Genomic DNA, 16550 nt, shown 5'->3' with positions numbered 1-16550 from the left:
TCCTTGTGTCTTCTAGCTTCTCAAGGCTCCAGTAGTTCATTGTGTAGTGGCTGGATAGCTCCAATCTCAGCACACCTCTATCTTCACATAGCCTTCTACATGTTTGTTATGTGTGACCTCTCTTCTCTTCTTATAAAGATACCAGTCATTGGATTTAGGGCTCACCCTAAACCCAGGAGGATTTTGTTTCAAGTCCCTTAACTAATTACATCTGCAAAGTATTTCCAAATAAGGTCACATTCTGAATTTCTGAGTGGACATGAATTTTAGGAGACAATATTTCAACTCACTACATGTGACCAAATACATTGTTTGATTTTTGAATGTTGAATCAAACTTACAATTCAACACCCATTTATGATAAAAACCCTGCAGAACATAGGCATAGAGGGAACTTTCCTCAACATAATAAAGGCCATATATGACAAACCCACAGCCAACATCGTCCTCAATGGTGAAAAACTGAAAGCATTTCCACTAAGATCAGGAACAATACAAGGTTGCCCACTCTCACCACTCTTATTTAACATAGTTTTGGAAGTTTTAGCCACGGCAATCAGAGAAGAAAAGAAAAGAAAAGGAATCCAAATCAGAAAAGAAGTAAAGCTGTCACTGTTTGCAGATGACATGATACTACACATAGAGAATCCTAAAGATGCTACCAGACAACTAATAGAGCTAATCAATGAATTTGGTAAAGTAGCAGGATACAAAATTAATGCACAGAAATCTCTGGCATTCCTATACACTAATGATGAAGAATCTGAAAGTGAAATTAAGAAAACACTCCCATTTACCATTGCAACGAAAAGAATAAAATATCTAGGAATAAACCTACCTAAGGAGAAAAAAGACCTGTATGCAGAAAATTATAAGACACTGTTGAAAGAAATTAATGATACAAATAGATGGAGAGATATACCATGTTCTTGGATTGGAAGAATCAATATTGTGAAAATGACTCTACTACCCAAAACAATCTACAGATTCAATGCAATCCCTATCAAAGGGCTACTGGCATTTTTCACAGAACTAGAACAAAAAATTTCACAATTTGTATGAAAACACAAAAGACCCCGAATAGCCAAAGCAATCTTGAGAACGAAAAACGGAGCTGGAGGAATCAGGTTCCCAGACTTCAGACTATACTACAAAGCTATCAAGACAGTATGGTACTGGCACAAAAACAGAAAGATAGATCAACAGAACAGGATAGAAAGCCCAGAGATAAACCCACGCACATATGGTCACCTTATCTTTGATAAAGGAGGCAGGAATGTACAGTGGAGAAAGTACAGCCTCTTCAATAAGTGGTGCTGGGAAAAATGGACAGCTACTTGTAAAAGTATGAGATTAGAACACTCCCTAACACCATACACAAAAATAAGCTCAAAATGGATTAAAGACCTAAATGTAAGGCCAGACACTATAAAACTCTTAGAGGAAAACATAGGAAGAACACTCTATGACATAAATCACAGCAAGATCCTGTTTGACCCACCTCCTAGAGAAATGGAAATAAAAACAAAAATAAACAAATGAGACCTAATGAAACTTAAAAGCTTTTGCACAGCAAAGGAAACCATAGACAAGACCAAAAGACAACCCTCAGAATGGGAGAAAATATTTGCAAATGAAGCAACTGACAAAGGATTAATCTCCAAAATTTACAAGCAGCTCATGCAGCTCAATAACAAAAAAACAAACAACCCAATCCAAAAATGGGCAGAAGACCTAAATAGACATTTCTCCAAAGAAGATATACAGATTGTCAACAAACACATGAAAGAATGCTCAACATCATTAATCATTAGAGAAATGCAAATCAAAACTACAATGAGATATCATCTCACACCAGTCAGAATGGCCATCATCAAAAAATCTACAAACAATAAATGCTGGAGAGGGTGTGGAGAAAAGGGAACCCTCTTGCACTGCTGGTGGGAATTGGTACAGCCACTATGGAGAACAGTATGGAGGTTCCTTAAAAATCTACAAATAGAACTACCATATGACCCAGCAATCCCACTGCTGGGCATATACCCTGAGAAAACCATAATTCAAAGAGTCATGCACCAAAATGTTCATTGCAGCTCTATTTACAATAGCCCGGAGATGGAAACAACCTAAGTGTCCATCAACAGATGAATGGATAAAGAAGATGTGGCACATATATACAATGGAATATTACTCAGCCATAAAAAGAAACAAAATTGAGTTATTTGTAGTGAGGTGGTTGGACCTAGAGTCTGTCATACAGAGTGAAGTAAGTCAGAAAGAGAGAGACAAATACTGTATGTTAACACATATATATGGAATCTAAGGGGAAAAAAATGCCATGAAGAACCTAGTGATAAGATGGGAATAAAGACACAGACCTACTAGAGAGTGGACTTGAGGATATGGGGAGGGGGAAGGGTAAGCTGTGACAAAGTGAGAGAGTGGCGTCGGCATTTATAAGCTACCAAACGTAAAATAGATAGCTAGTGGGAAGCAGCCGCATAGCACAGGGATATTGACTCGGTGCTTTGTGACCACCTAGAGGGGTGGGATAGGGAGGGTGGGAGGGAGGGAGACGCAAGAGGGAAGGGATATTGGAACATATGTATATGTATATACAAAGTTTCTGCTTTATTATAAAGCAGAAACTAACACTCTATTGTAAAGCAATTATACTCCAATAAAGATGTAAAAAAAAACACAAAAAAAACTTACCTTCTTGGGCTAAACCCCAAGAAGGCTAAACCCCCCATTGGTCATGATGTGTTAATATTTTATTGTTGAATTGGATTTGCTAAACTTTTGTTTAAGAATCTTGCATCTATATTGATAAGGAATTTTAGTCTGGAGTTTTCTTTTCTTGCAATGTCTTTGCCTGGTTTTGATATCAGGATAATACTGGCCTAATGAAGTAGTTGGGAAACAGTCTCTTCATTTCAATTTTATGGAAGCACTTGTATAGAATTGCGATGACTTCTTTCTTAAATGTTTGCCATAATTCCCCAGTGAAACCATGTGGGCCTGCAGTTTTCTTTGTGGGAACTACAAATTTAATTTCTTTAATGAATATAGTGCTATTTGGATTATCTATTTTTTCTTGAGTTAGCTTTGGTAGTTTGTGGCTTTCAAGGAATTTGTGTATTTCATCTAGGTTTTCAAATTTATAGACATAAATTTTTTTCATAATATTCATTTATTACTCTTCAAATACCTGTAGAAATCACTGATGATGTAAGCTCTCTCATTTCTGTTATTAGTATTTGAGTCCCCTCTTCCATTCTAATCAGTTTGGCTAGAAATTTATTAATTTTATTCCTCTGATCTATTGTTATTTTTTCACTTTATTGATTTCCCTTTGATCTTTATTATAACCTTTCTTTTTATTTTTGTTTAATTTGCTCTCCCTTTTCTAGTTTCCTCTTAAGTACTGCTCTACCTGCATCCCACAAGTTTTGATATGTTGTGCTTTCATTTTTATTCAGTTTTCAAAATCCTTTCTAATCTTCCTTTTGATTTATTCTTTCACATATGGGTTATTTAGAATTGTTCTATTGAGTTTCCAAATAGTTGGAGATTTCCCAGATATCTTTCTATCGTTGAATTCTAATTTAATTCCATTGTGGTCAGAGAACATGGTTTGTATAACTTAAATCCTTTTAAATTTATGAAGACATGAATCTCAAGGGTATTATATTGAATGAAGTTACACTCAAAAGTTTACAAACTATACCAAAACCAGACAAAGATGTCACAAAGAAAGAAAATTACAGGCCAATATCACTGATGAACATAGATGCAAAAATCCTCAACAAAGTACTATCAAACAGAATCTAACAGCACATTAGAAGGATCATGCACTATGATCAAGTGGGGTTTATCCCAGGAATGCAAGGATTCTTCAGTATATGCAAATCAATCAACATGATACACCATATTAACAAATTGAAGGAGAAAAACCATATGATCATCTCAATAGATGCAGAGAAAGTTTTCAACAAAATTCAACACCCATTTATGATAAAAACCTGTGGAGAACAGTATGGAGGTTCCTTAAAAAACTAAAAATAGAACTACCACATGATCCAGCAATCCCACTACTGGGCATATACCCTGAGAAAACCATAATTCAAAAAGAGTCATGTACCAAAATGTTCATTGCAGCTCTCTTTACAATAGCCAGGACATGGAAGCAACCTAAGTGCCCATGAACAGATGAATGGATAAAGGAGATGTGGCACATATATACAATGGAATATTACTCAGCCATAAAAAGGAATGAAACTGAGTTATTTGTAGTAAGGTGGATGGACCTAGAGACTGTCATACAGAGTGAAGTAAATCAGAAAGAGAAAAACAAATACCGTATGTTAACACATATACGTGGAATCTAAAAAAAGAAAAAAATATTGGTCAGAAGAACCTACGGGGGGAAGGATACAGGGAGGGGGGACGGTAAGATGGGATAAAGTGAGAGAGTGGCATGGACATATATAAACTACCAAACGTAAAATAGATAGCTAGTGGGAAGCAGCCGCATAGCACAGGGAGATCAGCTCGGTGCTTTGTGACCACCTAGAGGGGTGGGATAGGGAGGGTGGGAGGGAGGGAGGTGCAAGAGGGAAGAGGTATGGGGACATATGCAGATGTATAACTGATACACTTTGTTATAAAGCAAAAACCAACACAACATTGTAAAGCAATTATACTCCAATAAAGATGTTAAAAAAAAGAAAAAGGATACAAACTGTAATGATTCATTTATATGACATTCTGGAAAAGACAGAACCATAGGAAGAGAGAACAGATCAGTGGTGGCCAGTAGTTAAGTACAGGGGCTGGGTTTTCTACAAAGGGGGTGGTGTGGGGGTGTTTTTTTGGGGTGACAAAACTATTCTCTATTCTAATTGTGCTTACGGCCAGACTTCCCCAAAGCTGGAAGCTGAACTTCCTCCTCCAATTACCTAGACATTAAACATGTCCTTATTTGACCCCTATGTGTGGGACTTGGCTGGGCAGTGTGGGGAACAAAGGAGGCCTATGCCCTGCTGCTTGTGGGGCATCAAACGTGATTAAGTAGAGAAGCAAGGCATAAACACCACAGTATCCCAGTCTGATGTACCAAAGCCATGACTCTACATTCCATAGCTTGTGTTGATCTTTGACCTGAGACTTGTGGTGCAGAACCCCTGTCAAGCCGCTCTCAGGTAAAATTTTTCCAATTCTGTAATTTCTCAACCACCTCATGTTTTAAAACCAGTGCATTCATAGTTCTTCTCCCACCCTTCGGCCAGGGTGGCATCTAACTTCTAGGGTGCAGAGGTGATGGAGAGGAACTGATTTCAAGATGCCTACTGCAGTAGCCACTTTGGTTCCTCAGCCTTGGTGCCTTCTGCAGCTTTTGGGCCGCCCACACTCCCACACTGACCCAGCCACATCCCGCTTCATTTGGTGCTGCTCACACAGGCCTACCTACCCCCTAATCCCTCCTGGAGCCCAAGAACTCTGAGTAGTTGCCCACATGTCTCCCTGGAGGCTGCACTCAGGCCCAGAGCGCTTGCTGCTCTCTGGTCTGCAGTGCTAGACTTGACCTTCTTGGTGGACTCCCAGGTCCTTGGACTCGTCTGGGAAGCAAGACCAGGTGTCCTCTCTCTCAGTTCTGGCCCAACCTGTGCTCTGGGTAGCCCCCTGGGAGGTAGGGGAAGTTGAAATCAGGGTCCCTTCTCAGAGGCTCATACCAGCTGGTCTCAACTATACTTGCCTACATCCCCAGGAGGCTCCATACCTGCCTGGGAGACCTGGCCTCCTCAGCATCCTGCCCATTAAGGGCTCACACTCTGCTTTGGAATTGAACATCTTCTGTCTTTTGTAACTGAAGGCCTTGCTCTAAGAACCATGGATGATCCTAGCCATTGTTTTGAGAAGTCCCGCAGTAAGTACCTGACTGAGCCCTGTGACTTCATTTGGTCATTTCTCCAGGAAACACCCGCCTCAGAAGGCCATGAAGATAGACAGCTGCAGCACTGCCTGAACAAGAGATAGGCAGGGAGCAGGAAATACAGAGGAAAAAAATCCCAGTTATTCTGCCAAAGTGGTTTTGGAGACAATCGGTCAGAAATAGGTTTGAATACCTTACCTACTTCCTAACTTTGTGACCCCGGCAGCTTCCTAATCCTTAATCCTTGGACACCATCAGGGCCAGTCTGCAGTGAGAAGCAGTAGCACGTGGCCATCAGAGCCCAGCAGAGGAGAGGGACTCTACACGATGAAGGACTGCCCAGGTTTAGGGACCTGTGGGGTCAGACCATCTGCCGAGGAGCCATGTGACTTTTGAAAAGGCCCCATTCCTGGTGTGAGCCTGTTTCCTAATCTGTAATACAGGATAACAATACATAACTCACAGGGTCACTGTACAAATCAAAAGAGATCATGTAAGCAGAGTGCACCTGGCAGCATCATCAGCATATCACTCCTGCCCTGATGATGACGGTGATGATGGTGATATTGACAATGACAATGACATTGATGATGTGATGATGAGAGCAATAACAATGATGGAGATGGTGACAGTGATGATGACCAAAGGGATCTGATGGGCCAGGGGTGAGAGACTCCTGAAACCTAAGAGGCTGAGACAGAGGGATCCTCCTTGTCCTGATATGAACCCCCTGTGTCACAACCTTGAAAATCTCTGGGGAAAGGAGGCAAATGAATAATCCTCATTGCTTCTTGGAACAGAGGTGTGTGTCTGGTTAGAGACCCATTACCAGGGCGACCTGGGCTCCCTCCTTGGGCTTATCTGGGACGTGATCGGTGCTGTGTTTGTCTAGTGGGCACAGCCTGACTGAACCCTGGTGTAGGGAAGAGACACTGGGCAGATAGTTGGGGCCACTGGGAGGATCTCTGACTCTAGACTGGGCAGTCTGGTTCAGACCCCCAAGGTGGCAGGGAACTACTTTAAACACTTTTGAACAATGTGTTTATTTGTGCATTAAAGAGAACATTTTAAATTCAACTTCTATACAACTTACTATACACAGGTATGTACAAACAGAGAGGATGGGCATTCTCATGTCCTGGATCTGTCTTGATGCCACCTCCCTCACCCTTGCAGCCCAGATGAGGATCTGAAGCAGCTCCTCACCCTGTCCCACCTGGGCCACGGAGAGTCCCTCTGTGTGTGACAGGACCTCCCTGCACAGCTACAGGAATTTGCTGAGCTGTTAGTGTTCCACAGAGGCTATGTTCCTCATGCCCTTTCTTCCCTCTCCCACCTCCCTCCCCAAACAGGCATCCATTTCTAACCATATGATATCTAACCTTTCTTACCTTTCTCTCCACGTTCTATAATCAGACACACACCCAGGTTTTTTGTTTTTTTAATTAAATTAATTAATTAATTATTTTTACATCTTTATTGGAGTATAATTGCTTTACAATGTTGTGTTAGTTTCTGCTGTATAACAAAGTGAATCAGCTATACATATACATATATCCCCATATCTCCTCCTTCTTGCGCCTCCCTCCCAGCCTTCCTGTCCCACCCCTCTAGGTGGTCACAAAGCACCAAGCTGATCTCCCTGTGCTATGCGGCTGCTTCCCACTATCTATTTAACTTTTGGTAGTGTATATATGTCCATGTGACTCTCTCACTTTGTCCCAGCTTACCCTTTCCCCTCCCTGTGTCCTCAAGTCCATATTCTACATCTGTGCCTTTATTCCTGTCCTTCCCCTATGTTCGTCAGAACTTTTTTTTTTTTTTTTAGATTCCATATATATGTGTTAGCATATGGTATTTGTTTTTCTCTTTCTGATTTACTTCACTCTGTATGAGAGTCTCTAGGTCCATCCACCTCAGTACAAATAACTCAATTTCTTTTCTTTTTATGGCTGAGTAATATTTCATTGTATATATGTGCTACATCTTCTTTATCCATTCATCTGTTGATGGACACTTAGATTGTTTCCATGTCCTGGCTACTGTAAATACTGCTGCAATGAACATTGAGGTACATGACTTTTTTTTTTTTTTAACATCTTTATTGTGGTATAATTGCTTTACAATGGTGTGTTAGTTTCTGCTTTATAACAAAGTGAATCAGTTATACATATACATATGTTCCCATACCTCTTCCCTCTTGTGTCTCCCTCCCACCCACCCTCCCTATCCCACCCCTCCAGGCGGTCACAAAGCACCGAGCCGATATCCCTGTGCCATGCGGCTGTTTCCCACTAGCTATCTACCTTACGTTTGTTAGTGTATATATGTCCATGCCTCTCTCTCGCCCTGTCACAGCTCACCTTTCCCCCTCCCCATATCCTCAAGTCCGTTCTCCAGTAGGTCTGTGCCTTTATTCCTGTCTTACCCCTAGGTTCTTCATGACATTTTTTTCCTTAAATTCCATATATATGTGTTAGCATACGGTATTTGTCTTTTTCTTTCTGACTTACTTCACTCTGTATGACAGACTCTAGGTCTATTCACCTCATTACAAATAGCTCAATTTCGTTTCTTTTTATGGCTGAGTAATATTCCATTGTATATATGTGCCACATCTTCTTTATCCATTCATCCTATGGTGGGCACTTAGGTTGTTTCCATCTCTGGGCTATTGTAAATAGAGCTGCAATGAACATTTTGGTACATGACTCTTTTTGAATTTTGGTTTTCTCAGGGTATATGCCCAGTAGTGGGATTGCTGGGTCATATGGTGGTTCTATTTTTAGTTTATTAAGGATCCTCCATACTGTTCTCCATAGTGGCTTTATCAATTTACATTCCCACCAACGGTGCAAGAGGGTTGCCTTTTCTCTACACCCTCTCCAGCATTTATTGTTTGTAGATCTTTTGATGATGGCCATTCTGACTGGTGTGAGATGATATCGCTTTGTAGTTTTGACTTGCGTTTCTCTAATGATTAGTGATGTTGAGCATCTTTCATGTGTTTGTTGGCAATCTGTATATCTTCTTTGGAGAAATGTCTGTTTAGGTCTTCTGCCCATTTTTGGATTGGGTTGTTTGTTTGATATTGAGCTGCATGAGCTGCTTGTATATTTTGGAGATGAAACTTTGTCAGTTGCTTCATTTGCAAATATTTTCTCCCATTCTGAGGGTTGTCTTTTCATCTTGTTTATTCTCTCCTTTGCTGTGCAAAAGCCTCTAAGTTTCATTAGGTCCCATTTGTTTATTTTTTATTTCCATTTCTCTAGGAGGTGGGTCAAAAAACATCTTACTGTGATTTATGTTATAAAGTGCTCTGTCTGTGTTTCCCTCTAAGAGTTTGATGGTGTCTGGCCTTACATTTAGGTCTTTAATCCATTTTGAGTTTATTTTTGTGTATGGTGTTAGGGAGTGTTCTAATTTCATTCTTTTACATGTAGCTGTCCGGTTTTCCTAACACCACTTATTGAAGAGGCTGTCTTTTCTCCACTGTATATTCTTGCCTCCTTTATCAAAGATAAGATGACCATATATGCATGGATTTATCTCTGGGCTTTCTATCCTGTTCCACTGATCTATATTTCTGTTTTTGTGCCAGTACCATACTGTCTTGATTACTGTATCTTTGTAATATAGTCTGAAATCAGGGAGGAGGATTCCCCCAGCTCCGTTTTTCTTTCTCAAGATTGCTTTGGCTATTCGGGGTCTTTTGTGTTTCCATACAAATTGTGAAATTTTTTGCTCTAGTTCTATGAAAAATGCCATTGGTAGTTTGATAGAGATTGCATTGAATTTGTAGATTGCTTTGGGTAGTATAGTCATTTTCACAATGTTGATTCTTCCAACCCAAGAACTTGGTAAATCTCTCCATCTCTTTGTATCATCTTTAATTTCTTTCATTAGTGTCTTGTAGTTTTCTGCATACAGGTCTTTTTTCTCCTTAGGTAGGTTTATTCCTAGATATTTTATTCTTTTTGTTGTAATAGTAATTGGGAGTGTTTTCTTAATTTCACTTTCAGATTTTTCATCATTAGTGTATAGGAATGCAAGAGATTTCTGTGCCTTAATTTTGTATCCTGCTACTTTACCAAATTCATTGATTAGCTCTAGTAGGTGTCTGGTAGCATCTTTAGGATTCTCAAACAGTGACAGTTTTACTTTTTCTTTTCCAATTTAGATTCCTTTTTCTTCTCTGATTACTGTGGCTAAAACTTCCAAAACTATGTTGGATAATAGTGGTGAGAGTGGGCAACCTTGTCTTGTTCCTGATCTTAGTGGATATGGTTTCAGTTTTTCACCATTGAGAATGATGTTGGCTGTGAGTTTGTCATATAAGGTCTTTATTATGTTGAGGTAAGTTCCCTCTATTCCTACTTCTGCAGGGTTTTTATCATAAATGGGTGTTGAATTTTGTCGAAAGCTTTCTCTGCATCTATTGAGATGATCATATGGCTTTTCTGCTTCAATTTGTTAATATTGTGAATCACATTGATTGATACGTGTGTACTGAAGAATCCTTGCATTCCTGTGATAAACCCCACTTGATCATGGTGTATGATCCTTTTAACGTGATGCTGGGTTCTGTTTGGTAGTAGTTTGTTGAGGATTTTTGCATCTATGTTCATCCATGATATTGGCCTGTAGTTTTCTTTTTCGTGACATCTTTGTCTGGTTTGGGTATCAGGGTGATAGTGGACTCATAGAATGAATTTGAGAGTGTTCCTCCCTCTGCTATATTTTGGAAGAGTTTGAGAAGGATAGGTGTTAGCTCTTTTCTAAATGTTTGATAGAATTTGCCTGTGAAGCCATCTGGTCCTGGGCTTTTGTTTGTTGGAAGATTGGTTTTTTTATAAATTTATTTATTTAGTTAGGTATTTTTGGCTGTGTTGGGTCTTCGTTTCTGTGTGAGAGCTTTTTCCAGTTGCGGCGAGAGGGGGCCACTCTTCATGGTGGTGTGCGGGTCTCTCACTGTCGCAGCCTCTCGTTGCGGAGCACAGTCTCCAGATGCGCAGGCTCAGTAGTTGTGGCTCAGAGGCCCAGCTCCTCTGCGGCATGTGGGATCCTCCCAGACCAGGGCTCAAACCCGTGTCCACTGCATTGGCAGCCAGAATCTCAACCACTGCGCCACCAGGGAAGCCCTGTTAGAAGATTTTTAATCACAGTTTCAACTTCAGTGCTTGTGATTGGTCTGTTTATATTTTCTATTTCTTCCTGGTTCAGTGTCGAAAGGTTGTGCTTTTCTAAGAATTTGTCCATTTCTTCCAGTTGTCCATTTTATTTGAATATAGTAGCTTGTAGTAATCTCTCATGATCCTTTGTATTTCTGCAGTGTCATTTGTTACTTCTCCTTTTCATTTCTAATTCTGTTGATTTGAGTCTTTTCCCCTTTTTTCTTGATGAGTCTGGCTAATGGTTTGTCAACTTTATCTTCTCAAAGAACAAGCTTTTAGTTTTATTGAACTTTGCTACTGTTTCCTTCATTTCTTTATTTCTGATCTGATTTTTATGATTTCTCTCCTTCTGCTAACTTTGGGGGTTTTTTTGTTCTTCTTTCTCTAATTGCTTTAGTTGTAAGGTGAGGTTGTTTGTTTGAGATGTTTCTTGTTTCTTGAAGTAAGATTGTGTTGCTATAAACTTCCTTCTTAGAACTGCTGCATCCCATAGGTTTTGGGTCATTGAGATTTCATTGTCATTTGTTTCTAGGTATTTTTTGAGTTCCTCTTTGATTTCTTCAGTGATCTCTTTGTTATTTAGTAGTGTATTGCTTAGCCTCCATGTGTTTGTATTTTTTACAGTTTTTTTCCTGTAATTGATTTCTAGTCTCATAGTGTTGTGGTCAGAAAAGATACTTGATAAGATTTCAATTTTCTTAAATTTACTAGGGCTTGATTTGTGACCCAAGATGTGATGTATCCTGGAGAATGTTCCATGAGCACTTGAGAAGAAAGTGTATTCAGTTGTTTTTGGATGGAATGTCCTGTAAATATCAATTAAGTCCATTTCATTTAATGTGTCATTTAAAGCTTGTGTTTCCTTATTTATTTTCATTTTGGATGATCTGTCTTTTGGTGAAAGTGGGGTGTTAAAGTCCCCTACTATGATGTGTTACTGTTGATTTCCCCTTTTATGGCTGTTAGCATTTGCCTTATGTATTGAGGTGCTCCTATGTTGGGTGCATAAATATTTACAATTGTTATATCTTCTTCTTGGATTGGTCTCTTGATCATTATGTAGTGTCCTTCTTTGTCTCTTGTAATAGTCTTTATTTTAAAGTCTATATTGTCTGATATGGGACTTGCTACTCCAGCCTTCTTCTGATTTCCATTTACATGGAATATCATTTTCCATCCCCCCACTTTCAGTCTGTATGTGTTCCTAGGTCTGAAGTGGGTCTCTTGTAGACAGCATATATATGGGTCTTGTTTTTGTGTCCATTCAGCCAGTCTATGTCTTTTAGTTGGAGCATTTAATCCATTTACATTTAAGGTAATTATCAATATGTATCTTCCTATTACCATTTTCTTAATTTGGGGGGGTTTGTTTCTGTAGGTCTTTTCCTTCTCTTGTGTTTCCTGCCTAGAGAAGTTCCTTTAACATTTGTTGTAAGGCTGGTTTGGTGGTGCTGAATTCTCTTAGCTTTTGCTTTTCTGTAAAGGTTTTAATTTCTCCATTGAATCTGAAAGATATCCTTGCTGGGCAGAGTAATCTTGGCTGTAGGTTTTTCCCTTTCATCACTTTAAATATGTCCTGCCACTCCCTTCTGGCTTACAGAGTTTCTGCTGAAAGATCAGCTGTTAACCTTATGGGGAATTCCCTTGTATGTTATTTGTTACTTTTCCCTTGCTGCTTTTAATATTTTTTCTTTGTATTTAATTTTTCATAGTTTAATTAATATGTGTCTTGGCATGTTTCTCCTTCGATTTATCCTGTATAAGACTCTCTGTGCTTCCTGGACTTGATTTACTATTTCGTTTCGCATATTAGGGAAGTCTTCAACTATAATCTCTTGAAATATTTTCTCAGTCACTTTCTTTTTCTCTTCTTCTTCTGGGACCCCTATAATTTGAATGCTGGTGCATTTAATGTTGTCCCAGAGGTCTCTGAGACTGTCTTCAATTCTTTTCATTCTTTTTTCTTTATTCTGTTCTGTGGTAGTTATTTTCACTATTTTATCTTCCAGGTCACTTATCCGTTCTTCTGCCTCAGTTGTTCTGCTGTTGCTTCCTTCTAAAGAATTTTGAATTTCATTTATTGTGTTGTCCATCATTGTTTGTTTGCTCTTTAGTTCTTCTAGGTCCTTGTTAAGCGTTTCTTGTATTTTCTCCATTCTATTTCCAAGATTTTGGATCATCTTTACTATCATTACTCTGAATTCTTTTTCATGTAGACTGCTTATTTCCTCTTCATTTGTTTGGTCTGGTGGGTTTTTACTTTGATCCTTCATCTGCTGTGTGCTTCTCTGTCTTCTCATTTTGCTTAACTTACTGTGTTTGGGGTCTCCTTTTCACAGGCTGCAGGTTTGTAGTTCCTGTTGTTTTTGGTGTCTGCCTCCAGTGGGTAAGTTTTGTTCGGTGGCTGTGTAGGCTTCCTGATGGAGGGGACAGGTGCTTGTATTCTTGTGGATGAGGCTGGATCTTGTGTTTCTGGTGGGCAGGACTGCGTCTGGTGGTGTGTTTTGGGGTGTCTGTGACCTTATTATGATTTTAGGTATCTTGTCTGCTAATGGGTGGGGTTGTGTTCCTGTCTTGCTAGTTGTTTGGCATGGGGTGTACAGCACTGGAGTTTGCTGGTTGTTGAGTGGAGCTGGGTCTTAGCATTGGGGCGGAGATCTCTGGGAGAGCTCTCACTAATTCCTATTACGTGGGGGTGGGAGGTCTCTGGTGGTCCAATGTCCTGAATTCGGCTCTCCCACCTCAGATGCTCAGGCCTGACAGCTGGCTGAAGGCATCAAGACCCTTTTGGGAAGTTTGAGGTCTTTGACTAGTGTTCAGTAGGTGTTCTGTAGGAGTTGTTCTACATGTAGATGTATTTTTGATGTATTTGTGGGGAGGAAGGTTATCTCCACATCTTACTCCTCCACCATATTGAAGGTCCTACTCACCCAGGGTTTTTTGTTGTTTCTTTTGTTTTGTTCACTTTACAAAAGTGGGATATTGCATTTCCTTCTCTGTGTCCTGCTTTTCTCATGGAAAAGTTTACCATAGAAGTCCCTCCAAGTAAATTGTCTTGAATTTAATTCATTTTTCTAAGCTGCTTAACCTTCCATGAAATAGTTGTGCCACACATTACTGTATCTCTTCCTTATCGACAAGCAATCTCTTTTTTCCCACTGCTTGTGTTATACTAATTGGCAAATGAAGGTGGGGGGGGCCTGTGGTGGTGGAAGGTGCTGGAGGGAGAAGGTAGAGTTGATGAAGCTGGAGTTGTTGTTGGTGATTACGTTTCCATGTGCCAGGGACTGTATGGGGTCAGTCGCATGTCTCGTGTGTCACCTAGGATGAGCCCAAACTAGGATACAGAGCACAGCTGTCAGCTGAATTGCTGGCCAGGGGCCTTGTGCACTTATTTGCATGGGTGGCTGTCTTATTTGCACTTTTCTTAGTTTCTGGGGTTGCAGAGGCTTGGCGTGAGAGAAGGGTGCAGATGGAGGGAGTGGAGGATGCAGGAGGTACAGGTCTTTGGGGTTCCTGTGGGGAGAGGCAGAGGCTGAGTCTTCAAGAGACATTTTGTGAGAACTAAAGTGCGTGCTTTTCAGGTTACAGGTACCCAGTGAGGCAAGACAGGAATCAAAACAGGAGGCTGCAAACACATCAGTCACTGAAGACACGGGGGCCATAGTACCTGTGGGAACTGCTAGTGAGGGCTTGGGAGAGAGTGTCACTCAGCAGTCACAGGCTCAAACATGTAAGATGCCCCTGGAGGCCCCCAGAAATGCAGAGGACCAGGGATGGTGTTTCCATACATGGGAGCCAGGCTTGCTTGGTGGGAAGGCTAAGGGGCAGCGTACAGAGTGGTGGGATGGCTGGAACCAGGGCTGGGCAGGAGCAGGAGCCAGGCCAGCTGGAGTAGGTAGCTTCAGCAGGGCACTGGGCTGTCTGTTCTCTCCTTAAACCCACAGGATTCAAAAAAAAGAAAGAAAGAAAACCCACAAGATTCACAGCCCAGGAGGGCTGCTCCGATTGGCCATGCCTGCCTGGCCCTTGCTCCTCGAGGCCACGGCAGGCTGGGCCCATGATCAAAGGTGCCACTAAGACCCATGGGGCATGGTGATTCCCCAAGTGAAAGTGGAGTACCATGACTTGAAGCAGGAGGAATTGACACTGGGGCACCTGTACTTCATTATGTCCACTTTACAGATGGGGATATTGAGGCACTGAGACGGGGAGCCATTTACCAAAGTTTGCTGTCTCATTTGGTTTCCCCAGAAACAGACTCTGAGACAAGGATTTGTGTACTAGTGTTAATAGTTAACTGAGTGCTGCAGTAGGTTATTTGGGTGCAAGTTTGTGGGAAGCACTCTGAGGGAGTGAGGAAGGGAGAAACATCCATAAACAGTGTGTTAATGAGCAGGCTACTGCTGGGGCTCAGTCCCCTGGGGACCTTCCAGACACTTGGAGGCACACTCTTTGAGAGGTCCCACTGAGCGGCAAGGAGGCTGGGACACTGACACCCCCACTCTCATCCTGGGGGGGGGGTCACTTCCTCAACATCTCAGGCCTGCCCTACCCAGAGGCGGAGATATGTCTGGAATAATCAAATGACCTCATAGACCGAGACCTGGGCGTGCCATGTGACCTTAGGATAGGCCTTGGCTGTGGACAGGGCACCCACTGGCAGTGTCTGTACAGTTCCATTCCTGGAAAGGGGCGGACCAGGGGATGCAAGCGACAGCAATCAGCCTTACTCTGTTATCATGCCCTACTTCCCGCCTCATATCGAAGTATTTTATATATATCATGTAGTTGCTGGTGGGGGCCAGTTGGCACCTCCTCTCTGCAGGGCAGTTTAACAATGGGCCACTTTAGATGTGAGGAACAGATGTCCCCCCACAAGACTCAAGCCACAGGAGTGAACGGAAACCAAATTTCAGTGTCAAAGTTGTCAGAGGGCCTGAGAAGATGCTGAGCACCTGGGCTCTCTCTTCTTTTTTACTTTGCAGCTTCATTTGTTCAGTTAGTCCTGCCCCAGCCCTCCAGAGCCGCAGGAGCACCCACTTCAAGCTGCGGTCCAGGGTCCAGAGCATGAATCAGGAAGGAAGATACCTTCTTGTGAGGGAGGAAATCTCTCCCCAGGCTCTGCCTCCAACGGGTGTCCCTGAGGCCAGATCTGGGTCTGTTCTGACCAAGGTGGTGGTGTTGGCTTGGGGTTGGTAGCACCTCCTTACACCCTGGGCACAACCTCGATGTGCACTGGACCTGGAAGAGTGACCCTAGACCGGGCCTGTGGCAGCCAATGCACCAGTGTCCCCAGCCCAGGGTTAGAGTCACCTCGAGACTTCTCCATGGCACAGGTGGACTGGGGAGCCCTTCCCAGCACACACTCAGCCAGAGTCTAGACCCCTCAGTCCCCAGTGTCCTTATCCTTGGGAGGAAAGCCAGGGAGAGAAGGCCTA

Source organism: Globicephala melas, chromosome 3 (genome assembly GCF_963455315.2).
Source record: "Globicephala melas chromosome 3, mGloMel1.2, whole genome shotgun sequence".
Classification (NCBI taxonomy): Eukaryota; Metazoa; Chordata; class Mammalia; order Artiodactyla; family Delphinidae; genus Globicephala; species Globicephala melas.
Note: the sequence above shows the minus strand (reverse complement) of the source record.